At 37.6% G+C, this 24341-nt stretch overlaps 1 protein-coding gene and 12 non-coding genes across 13 annotated transcripts in view; 12 read left to right on the top strand and 1 right to left on the bottom strand.

Moving 5' to 3' along the window:
* The window catches only part of LOC124203399 (mRNA-capping enzyme-like), an 80941-nt gene that overhangs the window by 39779 nt on the left and 16821 nt on the right, over nt 1–24341 (bottom strand). The gene's annotated exons all lie outside the window — the stretch shown is intronic.
* On the top strand, nt 829–901 carry Trnar-acg. The gene has a single exon. It is a non-coding gene; the product is annotated as a tRNA-Arg (tRNA).
* Trnar-acg lies at nt 1353–1425 on the top strand. Its single transcript has one exon. It is a non-coding gene; the product is annotated as a tRNA-Arg (tRNA).
* Nucleotides 2415–2487, top strand: Trnar-acg. The gene has a single exon. It is a non-coding gene; the product is annotated as a tRNA-Arg (tRNA).
* Nucleotides 3465–3537, top strand: Trnar-acg. Its single transcript has one exon. It is a non-coding gene; the product is annotated as a tRNA-Arg (tRNA).
* Trnar-acg lies at nt 5529–5601 on the top strand. The gene has a single exon. It is a non-coding gene; the product is annotated as a tRNA-Arg (tRNA).
* Trnar-acg lies at nt 6056–6128 on the top strand. The gene has a single exon. It is a non-coding gene; the product is annotated as a tRNA-Arg (tRNA).
* Trnar-acg lies at nt 6581–6653 on the top strand. Its single transcript has one exon. It is a non-coding gene; the product is annotated as a tRNA-Arg (tRNA).
* Nucleotides 8683–8755, top strand: Trnar-acg. Its single transcript has one exon. It is a non-coding gene; the product is annotated as a tRNA-Arg (tRNA).
* Trnar-acg lies at nt 9208–9280 on the top strand. The gene has a single exon. It is a non-coding gene; the product is annotated as a tRNA-Arg (tRNA).
* Nucleotides 10786–10858, top strand: Trnar-acg. The gene has a single exon. It is a non-coding gene; the product is annotated as a tRNA-Arg (tRNA).
* On the top strand, nt 12887–12959 carry Trnar-acg. The gene has a single exon. It is a non-coding gene; the product is annotated as a tRNA-Arg (tRNA).
* On the top strand, nt 20816–20888 carry Trnar-acg. Its single transcript has one exon. It is a non-coding gene; the product is annotated as a tRNA-Arg (tRNA).

The following is a 24341-nucleotide window of genomic DNA, read 5'->3' as shown; positions in this document are numbered from 1 at the left end:
TAATTTAGTAATAAGAACGTTTAATCTTGTTTCACATGTTGATGTGGATCCGTCGTGGATGGAACTCTTTGCTTGAAATTAATATAGTCGTATACATATTGCTAAACAACCTGGCAATCAAACAACATTTTCCAGATTTGTTAGAGGATCACGAGATGGAAAAATTAAGAACAAAAAAGGATGAATGTGTTCCACAGTCCATAGAGCCCATCAAGTTTAAAGTTTCATTCTCAAAAATTCATCCCTCGGATCCGGAGAAATTAGGTATGGAAATTTTTAAGGACAAAAATTTAGTGGATTACAGGACGTGTGGCCCAATGGATAAGGCGCCTGCCTACGGAGCAGGAGATTCCAGGTTCGATCCCTGGAACGTTCATCCGAATTGTGGAAAATGTAAGCTTAAGAATCTAAACGAATCGTTAATGGGTTCCATAGGATTGAATAATTAAACAGAAATACAAGAAATAAAAGTATTCTAAATAAAATCCCAATTAAGAGAAAAGCGTATTTTTCTTTTCTAACTTTTAATTTAGTAATAAGAACGTTTTATCTTGTTTCACACGTTGATGTGGATCCGTCGTGGATGGAACTCTGTGCTTGAAATTAATATATTCGTATACATATTGCTAAACAACCTGGCAATCAAACAACATTTTCCAGATTTGTTAGAGGATCACGAGATGGAAAAATTAAGAACAAAAAAGGATGAATGTGTTCCACAGTCCATAGAGCCCATCGAGTTTAAAGTTTCATTCCCAAAAATTCATCCCTCGGATCCGTAGAAATTAGGTATGGAAATTTTTAAGGACAAAAATTAAGTGGATTACTGGACGTGTGGCCCAATGGATAAGGCGCCTGTCTACGGAGCAGGAGATTCCAGGTTCGATCCCTGGCACGTTCATACGAATTGTGGAAAATGTAAGCTTATGAATCTAAACCAATTGATAATGGCTTCCATAGGATTGAATTATTAAACAAAATACAAGAAATAAAAGTATTCGAAAAAACATCCCAGTTAAGAGCAAAGCGTATTTTTTTTCTAACTTTTAATTTAGTAATAAGAACGTTTAATCTTGTTTCACATGTTGATGTGGATCCGTCGTGGATGGAACTCTGTGCTTGAAATTAATATAGTCGTATACATATTGCTAAACAATACCTGGCAATCAAACAACGTTTTCCAGATTTGTTAGAGGATCACGAGATGGAAAAATTAAGAACAAAAAAGGATGAATGTGTTCCACAGTCCATAGAGCCCATCGAGTTTAAAGTTTCATTCCCAAAAATTCATCCCTCGGATCCGGAGAAATTAGGTATGGAAATTTTCAAGGACAAAAATTAAGTGGATTACTGGACGTGTGGCCCAATGGATAAGGCGCCTGCCTACGGAGTAGGAGATTCCAGGTTCGATCCCTGGCACGTTCATACGAATTGTGGAAAATGTAAGCTTAAGAATCTAAACGAATCGTTAATGGGTTCCATAGGATTGAATAATTAAACAGAAATACAAGAAATAAAAGTATTCGAAATAAAATCCCAATTAAGAGAAAAGCGTATTTTTATTTTCTAACTTTTAATTTAGTAATAAGAACGTTTTATCTTGTTTCACACGTTGATGTGGATCCGTCGTGGATGGAACTCTGTGCTTAAAATTAATATAGTCGTATACATATTGCTAAACAACCGGGCAATCAAACAACATTTTCCAGATTTGTTAGAAGATCACGAGATGGAAAAATTAAGAACAAAAAAGGATGAATGTGTTCCACAGTCCATAGAGCCCATCGAGTTTAAAGTTTCATTCCCAAAAATTCATCCCTCGGATCCGGAGAAATTAGGTATGGAAATTTTTAAGGACAAAAATTAAGTGGATTACAGGACGTGTGGCCCAATGGATAAGGCGCCTGTCTATACGGAGCAGGAGATTCCAGGTTCGATCCCTGGCACGTTCATACGAATTGTGGAAAATGTATGCTTAAGAATCTAAACGAATCGTTAATGGGTTCCATAGGATTGAATAATTAAACAGAAATACAAGAAATAAAAGTATTCGAAATAACATCCCAGTTAAGTGCAAAGCGTATTTTTCTTTTCTAACTTTTAATTTAGTAATAAGAACGTTTTATCTTGTTTCACACGTTGATGTGGATCCGTCGTGGATGGATCTCTGTGCTTGAAATTAATATAGTCGTATACATATTGCTAAACAATACCTGGCAATCAAACAACGTTTTCCAGATTTGTTAGAGGATCACGAGATGGAAAAATTAAGAACAAAAAAGGATGAATGTGTTCCACAGTCCATAGAGCCCATCGAGTTTTAAGTTTTATTCCCAAAAATTCATCCCTCGGATCCGGTGAAAAGAAGAAATTAGGTATGGAAATGTTAAAGGACAAAAATTAAGTGGATTACAGGACGTGTGGCCCAATGGATAAGGCGCCTGCCTACGGAGCAGGAGATTCCAGGTTCGATCCCTGGCACGTTCATACGAATTGTGGAAAATGTAAGCTTAAGAAACTAAACGAATCGTTTATGGGTTCCATAGGATTGAATAATTAAACAGAAATACAAGAAATAAAAGTATTCGAAATAAAATCCCAGTTAAGAGCAAAGCGTTTTTTTCTTTTCTAATTTTTAATTAAGTAATAAGAACGTTTTATCTTGTTTCACATGTTGATGTGGATCCGTCGTAGATGGAACTCTTTGCTTGAAATTAATATAGTCGTATACATATTGCTAAACAACCTGGCAATCAAACAACATTTTCCAGATTTGTTAGAGGATCACGAGATGGAAAAATTAAGAACAAAAAAGGATGAATATGTTCCACAGTCCATAGAGCCCATCGAGTTTAAAGTTTCATTCTCAAAAATTCATCCCTCGGATCCGGAGAAATTAGGTATGGAAATTTTCAAGGACAAAAATTAAGTGGATTACAGGACGTGTGACCCAATGGATAAGGCGCCTGCCTACGGAGCAGGAGATTCCAGGTTCGATCCCTGGCACGTTCATACGAATTGTGGAAAATGTAAGCTTAAGAATCTAAACGAATCGTTAATGGGTTCCATTTGATTGAATAATTAAACAGAAATACAAGAAATAAAAGTATTCTAAATAAAATCCCAATTAAGAGAAAAGCGTATTTTTCTTTTCTAACTTTTAATTTAGTTATAAGAACGTTTTATCTTGTTTCACACGTTGATGTGGATCCGTCGTGGATGGAACTCTTTGCTTGAAATTAATATAGTCGTATACATATTGCTAAACAACCTGGCAATCAAACAACATTTTCCAGATTTGTTAGAGGATCACGAGATGGAAAAATTAAGAACAAAAAAGGATGAATGTGTTCCACAGTCCATAGAGCCCATCGAGTTTAAAGTTTCATTCTCAAAAATGCATCCCTCGGATCCGGAGAAATTAGGTATGGAAATTTTTAAGGACAAAAATTAAGTGGATTACAGGACGTGTGGCCCAATGGATAAGGCGCCTGCCTACGGAGCAGGAGATTCCAGGTTCGATCCCTGGCACGTTCATACGAATTGTGGAAAATGAAAGCTTAAGAATCTAAACGAATCGTTAATGGGTTCCATAGAATTGAATAATTAAACAGAAATACAAGAAATAAAAATATTCGAAAAAACATCCCAGTTAAGAGCAAAGCGTATATTTCTTTTCTAACTTTTAATTTAGTAATAAGAACGTTTAATCTTGGTTCACATGTTGATTTGGATCCGTCGTGGATGGAACTCTGTGCTTGAAATTAATATAGTCGTATACATATTGCTAAACAATACCTGGCAATCAAACAACGTTTTCCAGATTTGTTAGAGGATCACGAGATGGAAAAATTAAGAACAAAAAAGGATGAATGTGTTCCACAGTCTATAGAGCCCATCGAGTTTAAAGTTTCATTCCCAAAAATTCATCCCTCGGATCCGGAGAAATTAGGTATGGAAATTCTTAAGGACAAAAATTAAGTAGATTACAGGACGTGTGGCCCAATGGATAAGGCGCCTGCCTACGGAGCAGGAGATTCCAGGTTCGATCCCTGGCACTCTCATACGAATTGTGGAAAATGTAAGCTTAAGAATCTAAACAGAAATACAAGAAATAAAAGTATTCGAAATAACATCCCAGTTAAGAGCAAAGCGTATTTTTCTTTTCTAACTTTTAATTTAGTAATAAGAACGTTTTATCTTGTTTCACACGTTGATGTGGATCCGTCGTGGATGGAACTCTGTGCTTGAAATTAATATAGTCGTATACATATTGCTAAACAACCTGGCAATCAAACAACATTTTCCAGATTTGTTAGAGGATCACGAGATGGAAAAATTAAGAACAAAAAAGGATGAATGTGTTCCACAGTCCATAGAGCCCATCGAGTTTAAAGTTTCATTCCCAAAAATTCATCCCTCGGATAAGGAGAAATTAGGTATGGAAATTTTCAAGGACAAAAATTAAGTGGATTACAGGACGTGTGGCCCAATGGATAAGGCACCTGCCTACGGAGCAGGAGACTCCAGGTTCGATCCCAGGCACGTTCATCCGAATTGTGGAAAATGTAAGCTTAAGAATCTAAACGAATCGTTAATGGGTTCCATAGGATTGAATAATTGAACAGAAATACAAGAAATAAAAGTATTCTAAATAAAATCCCAATTAAGAGAAAAGCGTATTTTTCTTTTCTAACTTTTAATTTAGTAATAAGAACGTTTTATCTTGTTTCACACGTTGATGTGGATCCGTCGTGGATGGAACTCTGTGCTTAAAATTAATATAGTCGTATAAATATTGCTAAACAACCTGGCAATCAAACAACATTTTCCAGATTTGTTAGAGGATCACGAGATGGAAAAATTAAGAACAAAAAAGGATGAATGTGTTCCACAGTCCATAGAGCCCATCGAGTTTAAAGTTTCATTCCCAAAAATTCATCCCTCGGATCCGGAGAAATTAGGTATGGAAATTTTTAAGGACAAAAATTATGTGGGTTACAGGACGTGTGGCCCAATGGATAAGGCGCCTGCCTACGGAGCAGGAGATTCCAGGTTCGATCCCTTGCACGTTCATACGAATTGTGCAAATTGTAAGCTTAAGAAACTAAACGAATCGTTTATGGGTTCCATAGGATTGAATAATTAAACAGAAATACAAGAAATAAAAGTATTCGAAATAAAATCCCAGTTAAGAGCAAAGCGTTTTTTTCTTTTCTAATTTTTAATTAAGTAATAAGAACGTTTTATCTTGTTTCACATGTTGATGTGGATCCGTCGTAGATAAAACTCTTTGCTTGAAATTAATATAGTCGTATACATATTGCTAAACAACCTGGCAATCAAACAACATTTTCCAGATTTGTTAGAGGATCACGAGATGGAAAAATTAAGAACAAAAAAGGATGAATGTGTTCCACAGTCCATAGAGCCCATCGAGTTTAAAGTTTCATTCTCAAAAATTCATCCCTCGGATCCGGAGAAATTTGGTATGGAAATTTTTAAGGACAAAAATTAAGTGGATTACAGGACGTGTGGCCCAATGGATAAGGCGCCTGCCTACGGAGCAGGAGATTCCAGGTTCGATCCCTGGCACGTTCATACGAATTGTGGAAAATGTAAGCTTAAGAATCTAAACGAATCGTTAATGGGTTCCATAGGATTGAATAATTAAACAGAAATACAAGAAATAAAAGTATTCGAAAAAACATCCCAGTTAAGAGCAAAGCTTATATTTCTTTTCTAACTTTTAATTTAGTAATAAGAACGTTTAATCTTGTTTCACATGTTGATGTGGATCCGTCGTGGATGGAACTCTGTGCTTGAAATTAATATAGTCGTATACATATTGCTAAACAATACCTGGCAATCAAACAACGTTTTCCAGATTTGTTAGAGGATCACGAGATGGAAAAATTAAGAACAAAAAAGGATGAATGTGTTCCAAAGTCCATAGAGCCCATCGAGTTTAAAGTTTCATTCCCAAAAATTCATCCCTCGGATAAGGAGAAATTAGGTATGGAAATTTTCAAGGACAAAAATTAAGTGGATTACAGGACGTGTGGCCCAATGGATAAGGCGCCTGCCTACGGAGCAGGAGATTCCAGGTTCGATCCCTGGCACGTTCATACGAATTGTGGAAATTGTAAGCTTAAGAAACTAAACGAATCGTTAATGGGTTCAATAGGATTAAATAATTAAACAGAAATAAAAGAAATAAAAGTATTCGAAATAACATCCCAGTTAAGAGCAAAGCGTATTTTTCTTTTCTTACTTTTAATTTAGTAATAAGAACGTTTTATCTTGTTTCACACGTTGATGTGGATCCGTCGTGGATGGAACTCTGTGCTTGAAATTAATATAGTCGTATACATATTGCTAAACAACCTGGCAATCAAACAACATTTTCCAGATTTGTTAGAGGATCACGAGATGGAAAAATTAAGAACAAAAAAGGATGAATGTGTTCCACAGTCCATAGAGCCCACCGAGTTTAAAGTTTCATTCCCAAAAATTCATCCCTCGGATAAGGAGAAATTAGGTATGGAAATTTTCAAGGACAAAAATTAAGTGGATTACAGGACGTGTGGCCCAATGGATAAGGCGCCTGCCTACGGAGCAGGAGATTCCAGGTTCGATCCCTGGCACGTTCATCCGAATTGTTGAAAATGTAAGCTTAAGAATCTAAACGAATCGTTAATGGGTTCCATAGGATTGAATAATTAAACAGAAATACAAGAAATAAAAGTATTCTAAATAAAATCCCAATTAAGAGCAAAGCGTTTTTTTCTTTTCTAATTTTTAATTAAGTAATAAGAACGTTTTATCTTGTTTCACATGTTGATGTGGATCCGTCGTAGATGGAACTCTTTGCTTGAAATTAATATAGTCGTATACATATTGCTAAACAACCTGGCAATCAAACAAAATTTTCCAGATTTGTTAGAGGATCACGAGATGGAAAAATTAAGAACAAAAAAGGATGAATGTGTTCCACAGTCCATAGAGCCCATCGAGTTTAAAGTTTCATTCTCAAAAATTCATCCCTCGGATCCGGAGAAATTAGGTATGGAAATTTTCAAGGACAAAAATTATGTGGGTTACAGGACGTGTGGCCCAATGGATAAGGCGCCTGCCTACGGAGCAGGAGATTCCAGGTTCGATCCCTTGCACGTTCATACGAATTTTGCAAAATGTAAGCTTAAGAAACTAAACGAATCCTTTTTGGGTTCCATAGGATTGAATAATTAAACAGAAATACAAGAAATAAAAGTATTCGAAATAAAATCCCAGTTAAGAGCAAAGCGTTTTTTTCTTTTCTAATTTTTAATTAAGTAATAAGAACGTTTTATCTTGTTTCACATGTTGATGTGGATCCGTCGTAGATGGAACTCTTTGCTTGAAATTAATATAGTCGTATACATATTGCTTAACAACCTGGCAATCAAACAACATTTTCCAGATTTGTTAGAGGATCACGAGATGGAAAAATTAAGAACAAAAAAGGATGAATGTGTTCCACAGTCCATAGAGCCCATCGAGTTTAAAGTTTCATTCTCTAAAATTCATCCCTCGGATCCGGAGAAATTAGGTATGGAAATTTTTAAGGACAAAAATTAAGTGGATTACAGGACGTGTGGCCCAATGGATAAGGCGCCTGCCTACGGAGCAGTAGATTCCAGGTTCGATCCCTGGCACGTTCATACGAATTGTGGAAAATGTAAGCTTAAGAATCTAAACGAATCGTTAATGGGTTCTATAGGATTGAATAATTAAACAGAAATACAAGAAATAAAAGTATTCGAAAAAACATCCCAGTTAAGAGCAAAGCGTATATTTCTTTTCTAACTTTTAATTTAGTAATAAGAACGTTTAATCTTGTTTCACATGTTGATGTGGATCCGTCGTGGATGGAACTCTGTGCTTGAAATTAATATAGTCGTATACATATTGCTAAACAATACCTGGCAATCAAACAACGTTTTCCAGATTTGTTAGAGGATCACGAGATGGAAAAATTAAGAACAAAAAAGGATGAATGTGTTCCACAGTCCATAGAGCCCATCGAGTTTAAAGTTTCATTCCCAAAAATTCATCCCTCGGATCCGGAGAAATTAGGTATGAAAATTTTTAAGGGCAAAAATTATGTGGGTTACAGGACGTGTGGACCAATGGATAAGGCGCCTGCCTACGGAGCAGGAGATTCCAGGTTCGATCCCTTGCACTTTCATACGATTTGTGCAAAATGTAAGCTTAAGAAACTAAACGAATCGTTTATGGGTTCCATAGGATTGAATAATTAAACAGAAATACAAGAAATAAAAGTATTCGAAATAAAATCCCAGTTAAGACCAAAGCGTTTTTTTCTTTTCTAATTTTTAATTAAGTAATAAGAACGTTTTATCTTGTTTCACATGTTGATGTGGATCCGTCGTAGATGGAACTCTTTGCTTGAAATTAATATAGTCGTATACATATTACTAAACAACCTGGCAATCAAACAACATTCTCCAGATTTGTTAGAGGATCACGAGATGGAAAAATTAAGAACAAAAAAGGATGAATGTGTTCCACAGTCCATAGAGCCCATCGAGTTTAAAGTTTCATTCCCAAAAATTCATCCCTCGGATCCGGAGAAATTAGGTATGGAAATTTTTAAGGACAAAAATTAAGTGGATTACAGGACGTGTGGCCCAATGGATAAGGCGCCTGCCTACGGAGCAGGAGATTCCAGGTTCGATCCCTGGCACGTTCATACGAATTGTGGAAAATGTAAGCTTAAGAAACTAAACGAATCGTTTATGGGTTCCATAGGATTGAATAATTAAACAGAAATACAAGAAATAAAAGTATTCGAAATAAAATCCCAGTTAAGACCAAAGCGTTTTTTTCTTTTCTAATTTTTAATTAAGTAATAAGAACGTTTTATCTTGTTTCACACGTTGATGTGGATCCGTCGTGGATGGAACTCTGTGCTTGAAATTAATATAGTCGTATACATATCGCTAAACAACCTGGCAATCAAACAACATTTTCCAGATTTGTTAGAGGATCACGAGATGGAAAAATTAAGAACAAAAAAGGATGAATGTGTTCCACAGTCCATAGAGCCCATCGAGTTTAAAGTTTCATTCCCAAAAATTCATCCCTCGGATAAGGAGAAATTAGGTATGGAAATTTTCAAGGACAAAAATTAAGTGGATTACAGGACGTGTGGCCCAATGGATAAGGCGCCTGCCTACGGAGCAGGAGATTCCAGGTTCGATCCCTGGCACGTTCATACGAATTGTGGAAATGTAAGCTTAAGAATCTAAACGAATCGTTAATGGGTTCCATAGGATTGAATAATTAAACAGAAATACAAGAAATAAAAGTATTCAAAATAAAATCCCAGTTAAGAGCAAAGCGTTTTTTTCTTTTCTAATTTTTAATTAAGTAATAAGAACGTTTTATCTTGTTTCACATGTTGATGTGGATCCGTCGTAGATGGAACTCTTTGCTTGAAATTAATATAGTCGTATACATATTGCTAAACAACCTGGCAATCAAACAATATTTTCCAGATTTGTTAGAGGATCACGAGATGGAAAAATTAAGAACAAAAAAGGATGAATGTGTTCCACAGTCCATAGAGCCCATCGAGTTTAAAGTTTCATTCTCAAAAATTCATTCCTCGGATCCGGAGAAATTAGGTATGGAAATTTTTAAGGACAAAAATTATGTGGAATACAGGACGTGTGGCCCAATGGATAAGCCGCCTGCCTACGGAGCAGGTGATTCCAGGTTCGATCCCTGGCACGTTCATACGAATTGTGGAAAATGTAAGCTTAAGAATCTAAACGAATCGTTAATGGGTTCCATAGGATTGAATAATTAAACAGAAATACAAGAAATAAAAGTATGCGAAAAACATCCCAGTTAAGAGCAAAGCGTATATTTCTTTTCTAACTTTTAATTTAGTAATAAGAACGTTTAATCTTGTTTCACATGTTGATGTGGATCCGTCGTGGATGGAACTCTGTGCTTGAAATTAATATAGTCGTATACATATTGCTAAACAATACCTGGCAATCAAACAACGTTTTCCAGATTTGTTAGAGGATCACGAGATGGAAAAATTAAGAACAAAAAAGGATGAATGTGTTCCACAGTCCATAGAGCCCATCGAGTTTAAAGTTTCATTCCCAAAAATTCATCCCTCGGATCCGGAGAAATTAGGTATGGAAATTTTTAAGGACAAAAATTATGTGGGTTACAGGACGTGTGGCCCAATGGATAAGGCGCCTGCCTACGGAGCAGGAGATTCCAGGTTCGATCCCTAACACGTTCATACGAATTGTGCAAAATGTAAGCTTAAGAAACTAAATAACGAATCGTTTATGGGTTCCATAGGATTGAATAATTAAACAGAAATACAAGAAATAAAAGTATTCGAAATAAAATCCCAGTTAAGAGCAAAGCGTTTTTTTCTTTTCTAATTTTTAATTAAGTAATAAGAACGTTTTATCTTGTTTCACACGTTGATGTGGATCCGTCGTGGATGGAACTCTGTGCTTGAAATTAATATAGTCGTATACATATTGCTAAACAACCTGGCAATCAAACAACATTTTCCAGATTTGTTAGAGGATCACGAGATGGAAAAATTAAGAACAAAAAAGGATGAATGTGTTCCACAGTCCATAGAGCCCATCGAGTTTAAAGTTTCATTCCCAAAAATTCATCCCTCGGATAAGGAGAAATTAGGTATGGAAATTTTCAAGGACAAAAATTAAGTGGATTACAGGACGTGTGGCCCAATGGATAAGGCGCCTGCCTACGGAGCAGGAGATTCCAGGTTCGATCCCTGGCACGTTCATACGAATTGTGGAAATGTAAGTTTAAGAATCTAAACGAATCGTTAATGGGTTCCATAGGATTGAATAATTAAACAGAAATACAAGAAATAAAAGTATTCAAAATAAAATCCCAGTTAAGAGCAAAGCGATTTTTTCTTTTCTAATTTTTAATTAAGTAATAAGAACGTTTTATCTTGTTTCACATGTTGATGTGGATCCGTCGTAGATGGAACTCTTTGCTTGAAATTAATATAGTCGTATACATATTGCTAAACAATACCTGGCAATCAAACAACGTTTTCCAGATTTGTTAGAGGATCACGAGATGGAAAAATTAAGAACAAAAAAGGATGAATGTGTTCCACAGTCCATAGAGCCCATCGAGTTTAAAGTTTCATTCCCAAAAATTCATCCCTCGGATCCGGAGAAATTAGGTATGAAAATTTTTAAGGACAAAAATTATGTGGGTTAAAGGACGTGTGGCCCAATGGATAAGGCGCCTGCCTACGGAGCAGGAGATTCCAGGTTCGATCCCTTGCACGTTCATACGATTTGTGCAAAATGTAAGATTAAAAACTAAACGAATCGTTTATGGGTTCCATAGGATTGAATAATTAAACAGAAATACAAGAAATAAAAGTATTCGAAATAAAATCCCAGTTAAGAGCAAAGCGTTTTTTTCTTTTCTAATTTTTAATTAAGTAATAAGAACGTTTTATCTTGTTTCACATGTTGATGTGGATCCGTCGTAGATGGAACTCTTTGCTTGAAATTAATATAGTCGTATACATATTACTAAACAACCTGGCAATCAAACAACATTCTCCAGATTTGTTAGAGGATCACGAGATGGAAAAATTAAGAACAAAGAAGGATGAATGTGTTCCACAGTCCATAGAGCCCATCGAGTTTAAAGTTTCATTCCCAAAAATTCATCCCTCGGATCCGGAGAAATTAGGTATGGAAATTTTTAAGGACAAAAATTATGTGGGTTACAGGACGTGTGGCCCAATGGATAAGGCGCCTGCCTACGGAGCAGGAGATTCCAGGTTCGATCCCTTGCACGTTCATACGAATTGTGCAAAATGTAAGTTTAAGAATCTAAACGAATCGTTAATGGGTTCCATAGGATTGAATAATTAAACAGAAATACAAGAAATAAAAGTATTCAAAATAAAATCCCAGTTAAGAGCAAAGCGTTTTTTTCTTTTCTAATTTTTAATTAAGTAATAAGAACGTTTTATCTTGTTTCACATGTTGATGTGGATCCGTCGTAGATGGAACTCTTTGCTTGAAATTAATATAGTCGTATACATATTGCTAAACAACCTGGCAATCAAACAACATTTTCCAGATTTGTTAGAGGATCACGAGATGGAAAAATTAAGAACAAAAAAGGATGAATGTGTTCCACAGTCCATAGAGCCCATCGAGTTTAAAGTTTCATTCTCAAAAATTCATTCCTCGGATCCGGAGAAATTAGGTATGGAAATTTTTAAGGACAAAAATTAAGTGGAATACAGGACGTGTGGCCCAATGGATAAGCCGCCTGCCTACGGAGCAGGAGATTCCAGGTTCGATCCCTGGCACGTTCATACGAATTGTGGAAAATGTAAGCTTAAGAATCTAAACGAATCGTTAATGGGTTCCATAGGATTGAATAATTAAACAGAAATACAAGAAATAAAAGTATGCGAAAAACATCCCAGTTAAGAGCAAAGCGTATATTTCTTTTCTAACTTTTAATTTAGTAATAAGAACGTTTAATCTTGTTTCACATGTTGATGTGGATCCGTCGTGGATGGAACTCTGTGCTTGAAATTAATATAGTCGTATACATATTGCTAAACAATACCTGGCAATCAAACAACGTTTTCCAGATTTGTTAGAGGATCACGAGATGGAAAAATTAAGAACAAAAAAGGATGAATGTGTTCCACAGTCCATAGAGCCCATCGAGTTTAAAGTTTCATTCCCAAAAATTCATCCCTCGGATCCGGAGAAATTAGGTATGGAAATTTTTAAGGACAAAAATTATGTGGGTTACAGGACGTGTGGCCCAATGGATAAGGCGCCTGCCTACGGAGCAGGAGATTCCAGGTTCGATCCCTGGCACGTTCATACGAATTGTGCAAATGTAAGTTTAAGAATCTAAACGAATCGTTAATGGGTTCCATAGGATTGAATAATTAAACAGAAATACAAGAAATAAAAGTATTCAAAATAAAATCCCAGTTAAGAGCAAAGCGTTTTTTTCTTTTCTAATTTTTAATTAAGTAATAAGAACGTTTTATCTTGTTTCACATGTTGATGTGGATCCGTCGTAGATGGAACTCTTTGCTTGAAATTAATATAGTCGTATACATATTGCTAAACAACCTGGCAATCAAACAACATTTTCCAGATTTGTTAGAGGATCACGAGATGGAAAAATTAAGAACAAAAAAGGATGAATGTGTTCCACAGTCCATAGAGCCCATCGAGTTTAAAGTTTCATTCTCAAAAATTCATTCCTCGGATCCGGAGAAATTAGGTATGGAAATTTTTAAGGACAAAAATTAAGTGGAATACAGGACGTGTGGCCCAATGGATAAGCCGCCTGCCTACGGAGCAGGAGATTCCAGGTTCGATCCCTGGCACGTTCATACGAATTGTGGAAAATGTAAGCTTAAGAATCTAAACGAATCGTTAATGGGTTCCATAGGATTGAATAATTAAACAGAAATACAAGAAATAAAAGTATGCGAAAAACATCCCAGTTAAGAGCAAAGCGTATATTTCTTTTCTAACTTTTAATTTAGTAATAAGAACGTTTAATCTTGTTTCACATGTTGATGTGGATCCGTCGTGGATGGAACTCTGTGCTTGAAATTAATATAGTCGTATACATATTGCTAAACAATACCTGGCAATCAAACAACGTTTTCCAGATTTGTTAGAGGATCACGAGATGGAAAAATTAAGAACAAAAAAGGATGAATGTGTTCCACAGTCCATAGAGCCCATCGAGTTTAAAGTTTCATTCCCAAAAATTCATCCCTCGGATCAGGAGAAATTAGGTATGGAAATTTTTAAGGACAAAAATTATGTGGGTTACAGGACGTGTGGCCCAATGGATAAGGCGCCTGCCTACGGAGCAGGAGATTCCAGGTTCGATCCCTTGCACGTTCATACGAATTGTGCAAATTGTAAGCTTAAGAAACTAAACGTATCGTTTATGGGTTCCATAGGATTGAATAATTAAACAGAAATACAAGAAATAAAAGTATTCGAAATAAAATCCCAGTTAAGAGCAAAGCGTTTTTTTCTTTTCTAATTTTTAATTAAGTAATAAGAACGTTTTATCTTGTTTCACACGTTGATGTGGATCCGTCGTGGATGGAACTCTGTGCTTGAAATTAATATAGTCGTATACATATTGCTAAACAACCTGGCAATCAAACAACATTTTCCAGATTTGTTAGAGGATCACGAGATGGAAAAATTAAGAACAAAAAAGGATGAATGTGTTCCACAGTCCATAGAGCCCATCGAGTTTAAAGTTTCATTCCCAAAAATTCATCCCTCGGATAAGGAGAAATTAGGTATGGAAATTTTCAAGGACAAAAATTAAGTGGAATACAGGACGTGTGGCCCAATTGATAAGGCGCCTGCCTACGGAGCAGGAGATTCCAGGTTCGATCCCTTGCACGTTCATACGAATTGTGCAAAATGTAAGCTTAAGAAACTAAACGAATCGTTTATCGGTTCCATAGGATTGAATAATTAAACAGAAATACAAGAAATAAAAGTATTCTAAATAAAATCCCAATTAAGAGAAAAGCGTATTTTTCTTTTCTAACTTTTAATTTAGTAATAAGAACGTTTTATCTTGTTTCACACGTTGATGTGGATCCGTCGTGGATGGAACTCTGTGCTTAAAATTAATATAGTCGTATAAATATTGCTAAACAACCTGGCAATCAAACAACATTTTCCAGATTTGTTAGAGGATCACGAGATGGAAAAATTAAGAACAAAAAAGGATGAATGTGTTCCACAGTCCATAGAGCCCATCAAAGTTTCATTCCCAAAAATTCATCCCTCGGATCCGGAGAAATTAGGTATGGAAATTTTTAAGGACAAAAATTATGTGGGTTACAGGACGTGTGGCCCAATGGATAAGGCGCCTGCCTACGGAGCAGGAGATTCCAGGTTCGATCCCTATCACGTTCATACGAATTGTGCAAAATGTAAGCTTAAGAAACTAAACGAATCGTTTATGGGTTCCATAGGATTGAATAATTAAACAGAAATACAAGAAATAAAAGTATTCTAAATAAAATCCCAGTTAAGAGCAAAGCGTTTTTTTCTTTTCTAATTTTTAATTAAGTAATAAGAACGTTTTATCTTGTTTCACATGTTGATGTGGATCCGTCGTGGATGGAACTCTGTGCTTGAAATTAATATAGTCGTATACATATTGCTAAACAATACCTGGCAATCAAACAACGTTTTCCAGATTTGTTAGAGGATAACGAGATGGAAAAATTAAGAACAAAAAAGGATGAATGTGTTCCACAGTCCATAGAGCCCATCGAGTTTAAAGTTTCATTCCCAAAAATTCATCCCTCGGATCCGGAGAAATTAGGTATGTAAATTTTTTAAGGACAAAAATTAAGTGGATTACAGGACGTGTGGCCCAATGGATAAGGCGCCTGCCTACGGAGCAGCAGATTCCAGGTTCGATCCCTGGCACGTTCATACGAATTGTGGAAAATGTAAGCTTAAGAATCTAAACGAATCGTTAATGGGTTCCATGGGATTGAATTATTAAACAAAATACAAGAAATAAAAGTATTCGAAATAACATCCCAGTTAAGAGCAAAGCGTATTTTTATTTTCTAACTTTTAATTTAGTAATAAGAACGTTTTATCTTGTTTCACACGTTGATGTGGATCCGTCGTGGATGGAACTCTGTGCTTGAAATTAATATAGTCGTATACATATTGCTAAACAACCTGGCAATCAAACAACATTTTCCAGATTTGTTAGAGGATCACGAGATGGAAAAATTAAGAACAAAAAAGGATGAATGTGTTCCACAGTCCATAGAGCCCATCGAGTTTAAAGTTTCATTCCCAAAAATTCATCCCTCGGATCCGTAGAAATTAGGTATGGAAATTTTCAAGGACAAAAAATTAAGTGGATTACAGGAAGTATGGCCCAATGGATAAGGCGCCTGCCTACGGAGCAGGAGATTCCAGGTTCGATCCCTGGCACGTTCATACGAATTGTGGAAAATGTAAGCTTAAGAGTCTAAACGAATCGTTAATTGGTTCCATAGGATTGAATAATTAAACAGAAATACAAGAAATAAAAGTATTCGAAAAAACATCCCAGTTAAGAGCAAAGCGTATTTTTTTTCTAACTTTTGTGATGATTTCACAATAGTTCTTGATAACTAAATAACGAGGAGGAGACAGTGTTCTTTGCAAGTATTTGTATTAACGTAGTTGTTGGGTTACAATGCCGGGTACGACTCTCCTAGATGAACAGAGCGTCGGGCTTTTATAAGCGGTTGTCAAGGTTGTTGGGATTGCACCATCACTGCAGAGTGTGGCGCAATCCCGGATGTAGTTGCATAGGCAACAGGTGAGATGGTGCAATAGAGAAAGCCATCAAGGTACTGCGTAGTACAGCGACCTTGAGGTACGGCGTAGTAGATTGACCTTGGGATACTGCGTAGTAGATTTCTCTATACTACAAGCAGTAGGCCAGGTCTTCACACAAGTCATTACACTCCTCCCCCTTCCGCAGAAGTTTGGTCGGGGAAGGAAACCATTTTTGTTTCGAGTAGTTTGGTAGTAAGTTTCAATACATGCAAGAGAAAATTTTTTGTATGCTGCTAATACTACTATTAAGTGTATATATGTATGATTAAATTGAATACAGTGGGAAACAAAATACCATCACCTTTGGATAAATGTGTAAATAATGCAATAACAAAACATTGCATAATTTTTTGAACAGAATATAAGCATATTGCATAACAATGTGAATAGCTAAAATATAAGTATAAAAATAGAAGCATAATACAGGAATAACATAAGAACTACAATGCGGTATTTAATGGAATGTCGATAAGTAATGTAATGATATATGTAATATATATATATTTATATTCTTCTCTTCCTTTACCTACGAAAGAAAAAGAGAAAAAGGCGCAAAATACTGGGGGTACGGTAGGCACCGTAGTATCCCTTCCGTCAAATTAAACTTAAAACATAGAGAGCCAATTGCCTGTTCAAGAAACTTTCACGGATGACTGTATACTGTATCTGCACTAATACTGAACCAATCCCGTATTCTGAGGCGTCCGCGTAGACTAGAAATTCCCATGGTAAAATCTGGATACCTCAGAAGTGGATTGCTGGTTAGGCAATGTTTGATACGTTGAAAGGCGTCCCTTTCTTTCTCGCCCCATACCCATGTACTATCTTTTTTCGTTAGTTCTGTCAAGAAATGAGCTATTTTTGCGTACTCGCGTACGAATTTGCGATAATAATTAGCCAAACCTAAAAAGGACGATAATTGCTTAACGTTCAACGGTTCAGGGTAGTTTAGTATGGAACGTATTTTCCCGTCGTCGGGATGAAATCCACTAGCTGTAATAATATGTCCTAGGTATTTTATTTTCGTCTTAAAGAAGTCACATTTACTTAACTTTAGTTTAAGGTTCTCTTTTGTTAGCAGGTCGAATACTATCCGCAAGTGTCGAATATGTTCATCCATCGTTTTACTAAAAACGATGATGTCGTCCAAATAAACAAGTACAAATTCATATAAGACATCTTTAAACAAGGTGTTCATTTCCCTCTGGAAAGTACTCGGAGCATTGCACAAACCAAAAGGCATGCAGTTGAACTCGTTAAGTCCATACTCGCATATGAAAGCAGTTTTGTATTTATGCTTTTCCTCTATTTCGATCTGCCAATATCCATTGAGCAAATCCAAAGTTGAAAAATATTTCGCGCCGTGAAGGCTATCGATAATCAACTGAATATTGGGAATTGGATATCTGTCTTTAACTGTTACATTGTTTAGCGGGCGATAGTCGACACAAAACCTCATTTGACCTTCTTCCTTCTTCGCTACGAGCAAGATAGGACAGGCAAATGGGCTGGTACTTGGTCTAATGATATTATTTCTTAACATATCCTCAATCTGTTTTTTCACTATTAATCTCAATCTCTTTGGAGTGCGCCTCATGGGCATAACATCTGGTAATCGCGTGGTATGAATGGAATGTTTAATCGATTTCGCTTTATCCAACTCATTAATATTTTCGCTGAAAAGGGAAAAATAGCTAAGCAACAGGTTTTTAAAATTTTCTTCTGCTCCACTGGGACTCCTGCTAAATCGAGCTGTGGAGGTGTGGCTATACTGATTGAACATATTGATAAAGGGGGTATGATCAAGTTTCTTAATTCATTCTCATGTGTATAACTAATAATACGTTCACTGGGGTTAATCAACCTTCATCTAGATCTGTTATAACATAAAATTTGTGAATAAATGGGTGTCCACGAGCTAATCTAATGCTTAATTCATATTTATCAATAGGTTTAACTACTACTACTGAAACTGTTCTAAATAACTGTACGTTTGGGTCAGAAACTTGTAATTCTTTAATACTATTATACGGTATGCATATTAACAAACGGTGTGCTAGGAAGCTTGCGGCTGCACTGGTATCTATTACTGCTTGTGTCTTAAGGTTACTAAATGTTATTGGTATTCTCATTAGCTGAGCTACATTAGCTATAATTGGTAATTTATGTACATTGGTGTGGTTAAAAGTCCTATGGTCGCTGTTCGATATTTAGACCTGCTAGTTGCTTTTCAAGTCTGGAAAGCTTATTTTTCTGTCTCTGAAGCTCTACGTCTTGCTCGTCTTCGTGAGCTGAAATACCTGCAATTGTTGCTTTTAGACTTTTCTCCTCATTCTGCTCCATTCTATTTACTATAGTTTCTGCTGCATAAACTATCTCGCAAACATCTTCATAAGAGCTATTTACGTCAATTCTGGTCCACACGGCCTGTACTATTTTTGGTAACAAGCCTTTTAGCAATATCTTTTGTTTTGCTTCTCCTCTAATTTTCCTAAGGGATCTAGCCAGAACTACGGCTTCAGGGGGTGCAATTGTTTCATCAAGAACGATTTCTTTTCCATGAATAATGTCATACAAATGGTTAAGTCTTGAAACATAAGTTTGGGTACTCTGATCAGGCATCTGTTTTAGTTCATTTAATTGTTTCTTAAGGTTCTCGATCTCTGTTTCCGTTAAAAATCTGCTAATGATAGCTTTCTCCCACGCATCGTAATCTTCTTTATCCGCAGCGTGATCTATGTAGTCACTGTGCCAATCCGCGGCATCACCTCTTAATCTATCTGAAAAATATTTAATTTTATCCTTGGCGCTCCATCCTGCGCTTTGTGCTTCTCTTTCGGCGTCTTTTAACCAATTATTGATAAGTTGATCTCCTCTTTTCCCTTTGTAAACTGGAATTGATTTTCGTTCATCCCGCGAGTATAGTTCACGGAGATGACTTTTAGTCAATGGAACATTGTTTGGATCGGGGGAAGGTGCTCTAGGGCCTTGCTGTTGGTTTAAAGGAATTTGTATAGGAGCGGTCGGCGGTGTTGGAGGAGTCTGAGTCATGTTTGGGGGTTGAGTGATTTGTGCTGTCTGTTGTGAAGACTTTAAAAGCTTTATTTCTGAATTCAACTTCTTTACTGTGAGCTGTTCGTATATTTTGAATCAATGGATCATATACTAAGAAATCTCCCTTTAACTGTACTAAATATGTAGCTATATCGGCAATTACTTTTTCTTCTGCCTCACCGGTTATATATTGGGATCCCCCTAATTCTTTTTTATAAAATTCGTAAGTATATTGCTTTAATGAATTGTAGACTTTATTTTTGATATCTTTCTGTTTCGCAAGAAAATCGCTTCTTGTCACTCGTCTGGTAGATGTCCTATCTGTGACGTCTTTTTTAAGTTTAATTAACTCGTTCCACTGCGAAAAAAAATCTTTCTCTAATGGGTAGAATATTTTGTGGAAATGATCTGATGTAACTGTCTTCTTCTAAGTCTATCTCCCCTATCAGGGACTCGTTTAAAGCAGCATAAGATGTATCTTTACAAGGTAACGTAGGAGTCGTCATTCACTTACCGCTTTGGTGTTTCTCTCCTTCCTCCATGATTGTTGAAAAAGGTCGGATGTTCGAAGCCAAACTGGCACGTTCACCAATTTGTGATGATTTCACAATAGTTCTTGATAACTAAATAACGAGGAGGAGACAGTGTTCTTTGCAAGTATTTGTATTAACGTAGTTGTTGGGTTACAATGCCGGGTACGACTCTCCTGGATGAACAGAGCGTCGGGCTTTTATAAGCGGTTGTCAAGGTTGTTGGGATTGCACCATCACTGCAGAGTGTGGCGCAATCCCGGATGTAGTTGCATAGGCAACAGGTGAGATGGTGCAATAGAGAAAGCCATCAAGGTACTGCGTAGTACAGCGACCTTGAGGTACGGCGTAGTAGATTGACCTTGGGATACTGCGTAGTAGATTGCTCTATACTACAAGCAGTAGGCCAGGTCTTCACACAAGTCATTACACTTTTAATTTAGTAATAAGAACGTTTAATCTTGTTTCACACGTTGATGTGGATCCGTCGTGGATGGAACTCTGTGCTTGAAATTAATATAGTCGTATACATATTGCTAAACAACCTGGCAATCAAACAACATTTTCCAGATTTGTTAGAGGATCACGAGATGGAAAAATTAAGAACAAAAAAGGATGAATGTGTTCCACAGTCCATAGAGCCCATCGAGTTTAAAGTTTCATTCCCAAAAATTCATCCCTCGGATCCGGAGAAATTAGGTATGGAAATGTTCAAGGACAAAAATTAGGTGGATTACAGGACGTGTGGCCCAATGGATAAGGCGCCTGCCTACGGAGCAGGAGATTCCAGGTTCGATCCCTGGCACGTTCATACGTATTGTGGAAAATGTAAGCTTAAGAATCTAAACGAATCGTTAATGGGTTCCATAGGATTGAATAATTAAACAGAAATACAAGAAATAAAAGTATTTGAAATAAAATCCCAGTTAAGAGCAAAGCGTTTTTTTCTTTTCTAATTTTTAATTAAGTAATAAGAACGTTTTATCTTGTTTCACACGTTGATGTGGATCCGTCGTAGATGGAACTCTTTGCTTGAAATTAATATAGTCGTATACATATTGCTAAATAACCTGGCAATCAAACAACATTTTCCAGATTTGTTAGAGGATCACGAGATGGAAAAATTAAGAACAAAAAAGGATGAATGTGTTCCACAGTCCATAGAGCCCATCGAGTTTAAAGTTTCATTCCCAAAAATTCATCCCTCGGATCCGTAGAAATTAGGTATGAAAATTTTTAAGGACAAAAATTAACTGGATTACAGGACGTGTGGCCCAATGGATAAGGCGCCTGCCTACGGAGCAGGATATTTCAGGTTCGATCCCTGGCACGTTCATACGATTTGTGGAAAATGTAAGCTTAAGAATCTAAACGAATCGTTAATGGGTTCCATAGGATTGAATAATTAAACAGAAATACAAGAAATAAAAGCATTCGAAAAAACATCCCAGTTAAGAGAAAAGCGTATTTTTCTTTTCTAACTTTTAATTTAGTAAAAAGAACGTTTAATCTTGTTTCACATGTTGATGTGGATCCGTCGTGGATGGAACTCTGAGCTTGAAATTAATATAGTCGTATACATATTGCTAAACAATACCTGGCAATCAAACAACGTTTTCCAGATTTGTTAGAGGATCACGAGATGGAAAAATTAAGAACAAAAAAGGATGAATGTGTTCCACAGTCCATAGAGCCCATCGAGTTTAAAGTTTCATTCCCAAAAATTCATCCCTCGGATCCGGAGAAATTAGGTATGGAAATTTTTAAGGACAAAAATTAAGTGGATTACAGGACGTGTGGCCCAATGGATAAGACACCTGCTTACGTAGCAGGAGATTCCAGGTTCGATCCCTGGCACGTTCATACGAATTGTGGAAAATGTAAGCTTAAGAATCTAAACGAATCGTTAATGGGTTCCATAGGATTGAATAATTAAACAGAAATACAAGAAATAAAAGTATTCGAAATAAAATCCCAGTTAAGAGCAAAGCGTATTTTTCTTTTCTAACTTTTAATTTAGTAATAAGAACGTTTTATCTTGTTTCACACGTTGATGTGGATCCGTCGTGGATGAAACTCTGTGCTTGAAATTAATATAGTCGTATACATATTGCTAAACAACCTGGAAATCAAACAACGTTTTCCAGATTTGTTAGAGGATCACGAGATGGAAAAATTAAGAACAAAAAAGGATGAATGTGTTCCACAGTCCATAGAGACCATCGAGTTAAAAGTTTCATTCCCAAAAATTCATCCCTCGGATCCGGAGAAATTACGTATGGAAATTTTCAAGGACAAAAATTAAGTGGAAGATAGGACGTGTGGCCCAATGGATAAGGCGCCTGCCTACGGAGCAGGATATTTCAGGTTCGATCCCTGGCACGTGTTGTAGAATCTAGCGCTAGATGGCGTGCCACCTAGAGTGGGCATATCCCCTCGATGCAGAGCCCAATACAATCAGTCTTAGACACACACTTGTCTTTATAACATGGTGTCAGAAGTGTGCTCTCACAACTCGACGCTGTTGATTCGTAACCGCGTGGTTTGTGAGTATTGAACTGCATCCGTCTTCATCGAACGCATCCTGCGCGTTGTTGAACTGTATCTGTCTTTATCTCGTGCATCTCGTTGTCTTGCACCATTTTCTTGAAATGTCGTCTTCGTTGAGGGCTCCTGAACCTTTTTCTTTCGGCGCCAGTGATTTGGCGGCCCAGTGGGGTATTTGGCGTAGACAGTTTTCGTGGTACTTGGTGGCCACCAATGGCGGCCTTAACGTGGATGAAGAGCAAATGGTGGGCGTGCTCATCACTCTTCTTGGCAGTGAGGGCCTCAAAATTTATGATACTTTTGTATTCACCGATGCTGCCGACGCCAGAAAAATTGAACCAGTTTTAGACAAGTTTACAGCCCATTTTGAGCCCCGGCGTAGTGAAGTGTTCGAACGTTTCAAATTCTTGCGCCGTCATCAACTTCCTGGTGAAACTTTCGACGCGTGGCTAATTGATCTCCGCGGTCTGGTAAAAACATGTGGCTATGGAACTGGTGTTGATTCGGTCTTACGAGACCAAATAGTGCTAGGTGTTGCTGATCCTTTGGTCCGTGAGAAGCTACTGTATGAAAAGGATTTGCAGCTCGCCACTGCGTGTGAAATTGTGCGTGCGTGTGAGTCATCTAAAGCCCAGCTCAGCCAAATCGCCACATCGTCGACAGCAGAAGCCGCTCACGCCATTCAGAGTCGACCTGGTGGCCGGAAGGTTGAAAGACAGCCAGAGTCGTCGTTCAGAGCTCAGCATGAGCAGCAACCGTCCGCTAATCAACACTCAGCCCAGCAGTATCCCAAGTGTAAAGATTGCGGCCGGCCTCATCGGAAAAATCAGTGTCGAGTCACCAATTTTACGTGTTTTAATTGTGGTGTGGTCGGCCATATATCCAGTTGCTGTCCGAAACCCCCCAAGTCCCGCAAGATGTCAGCACGTCCAGCACCAAACCCCGCGGCCAATGTTCATGCTGTGGAGGAGGAGACACACTGGATTGGTGATGTCGAAAGTGGCGGTACGGCGATGGCCCTCCCGCGGTCAGTTGAAGAAAGCTACTACGTCTCTCATGCCTTAAAGTCGTCTGGTAGTGAGTCTGAGTGGCGCCAAGACGTGACAGTAGATGGCGTTAAAGTTAACTTCAAGCTTGATTCGGGCGCCACATGCAACATTCTGCCGTATGAGTCATTTGCTCGGCTGCCCAAAACGCGCCGCTGTCTTCGCCCTGGGCCCATTGTTCGCAGTTATCGTTCACAAGATGGCCTCTTACGAGTGCTAGGATTGCACACGGCCAAAGTAGTTCACAGAGGCGCTTTATTTGTTATCGACTTTGTCGTGGTTGACGAACCTGGCCAGCCACCCCTTCTAGGACTCCCGTCTTGCGACAAGCTGAACTTGATCCGGCGGGTCGATGCTGTTCAGTCACCAGTCGAAGCTCCGCTGCCGCCAATCGTCGTGGAATTTATGGACGTCTTCGAAGGTTTAGGCAAGTTACCTGTCGAACATGACATTCGGCTGCTGTCAGGTGCTAATCGCGTGGATCCTGTTGTGTGTGCCGCCAGTCGACTTCCGTTCCGGCTGGAGGATCGCGTTTTCAAGAAGTTGGACGAAATGGTCAACGACAAAATCCTCACCCCCGTGCAAGAGCCAACTGAGTGGGTCAGCCGCATGATGGTGGTGGGAAAACCGGACGGTGATGTCCGTATCTGTCTGGACCCGTTTGAACTAAA

This window comes from Daphnia pulex, chromosome 2, assembly GCF_021134715.1.
Source record: "Daphnia pulex isolate KAP4 chromosome 2, ASM2113471v1".
NCBI classification, from domain to species: Eukaryota; Metazoa; Arthropoda; class Branchiopoda; order Diplostraca; family Daphniidae; genus Daphnia; species Daphnia pulex.
The sequence above is the reverse complement of the archived record's forward strand: the minus strand, read 5'-3'. Positions and strand labels throughout refer to the sequence as shown.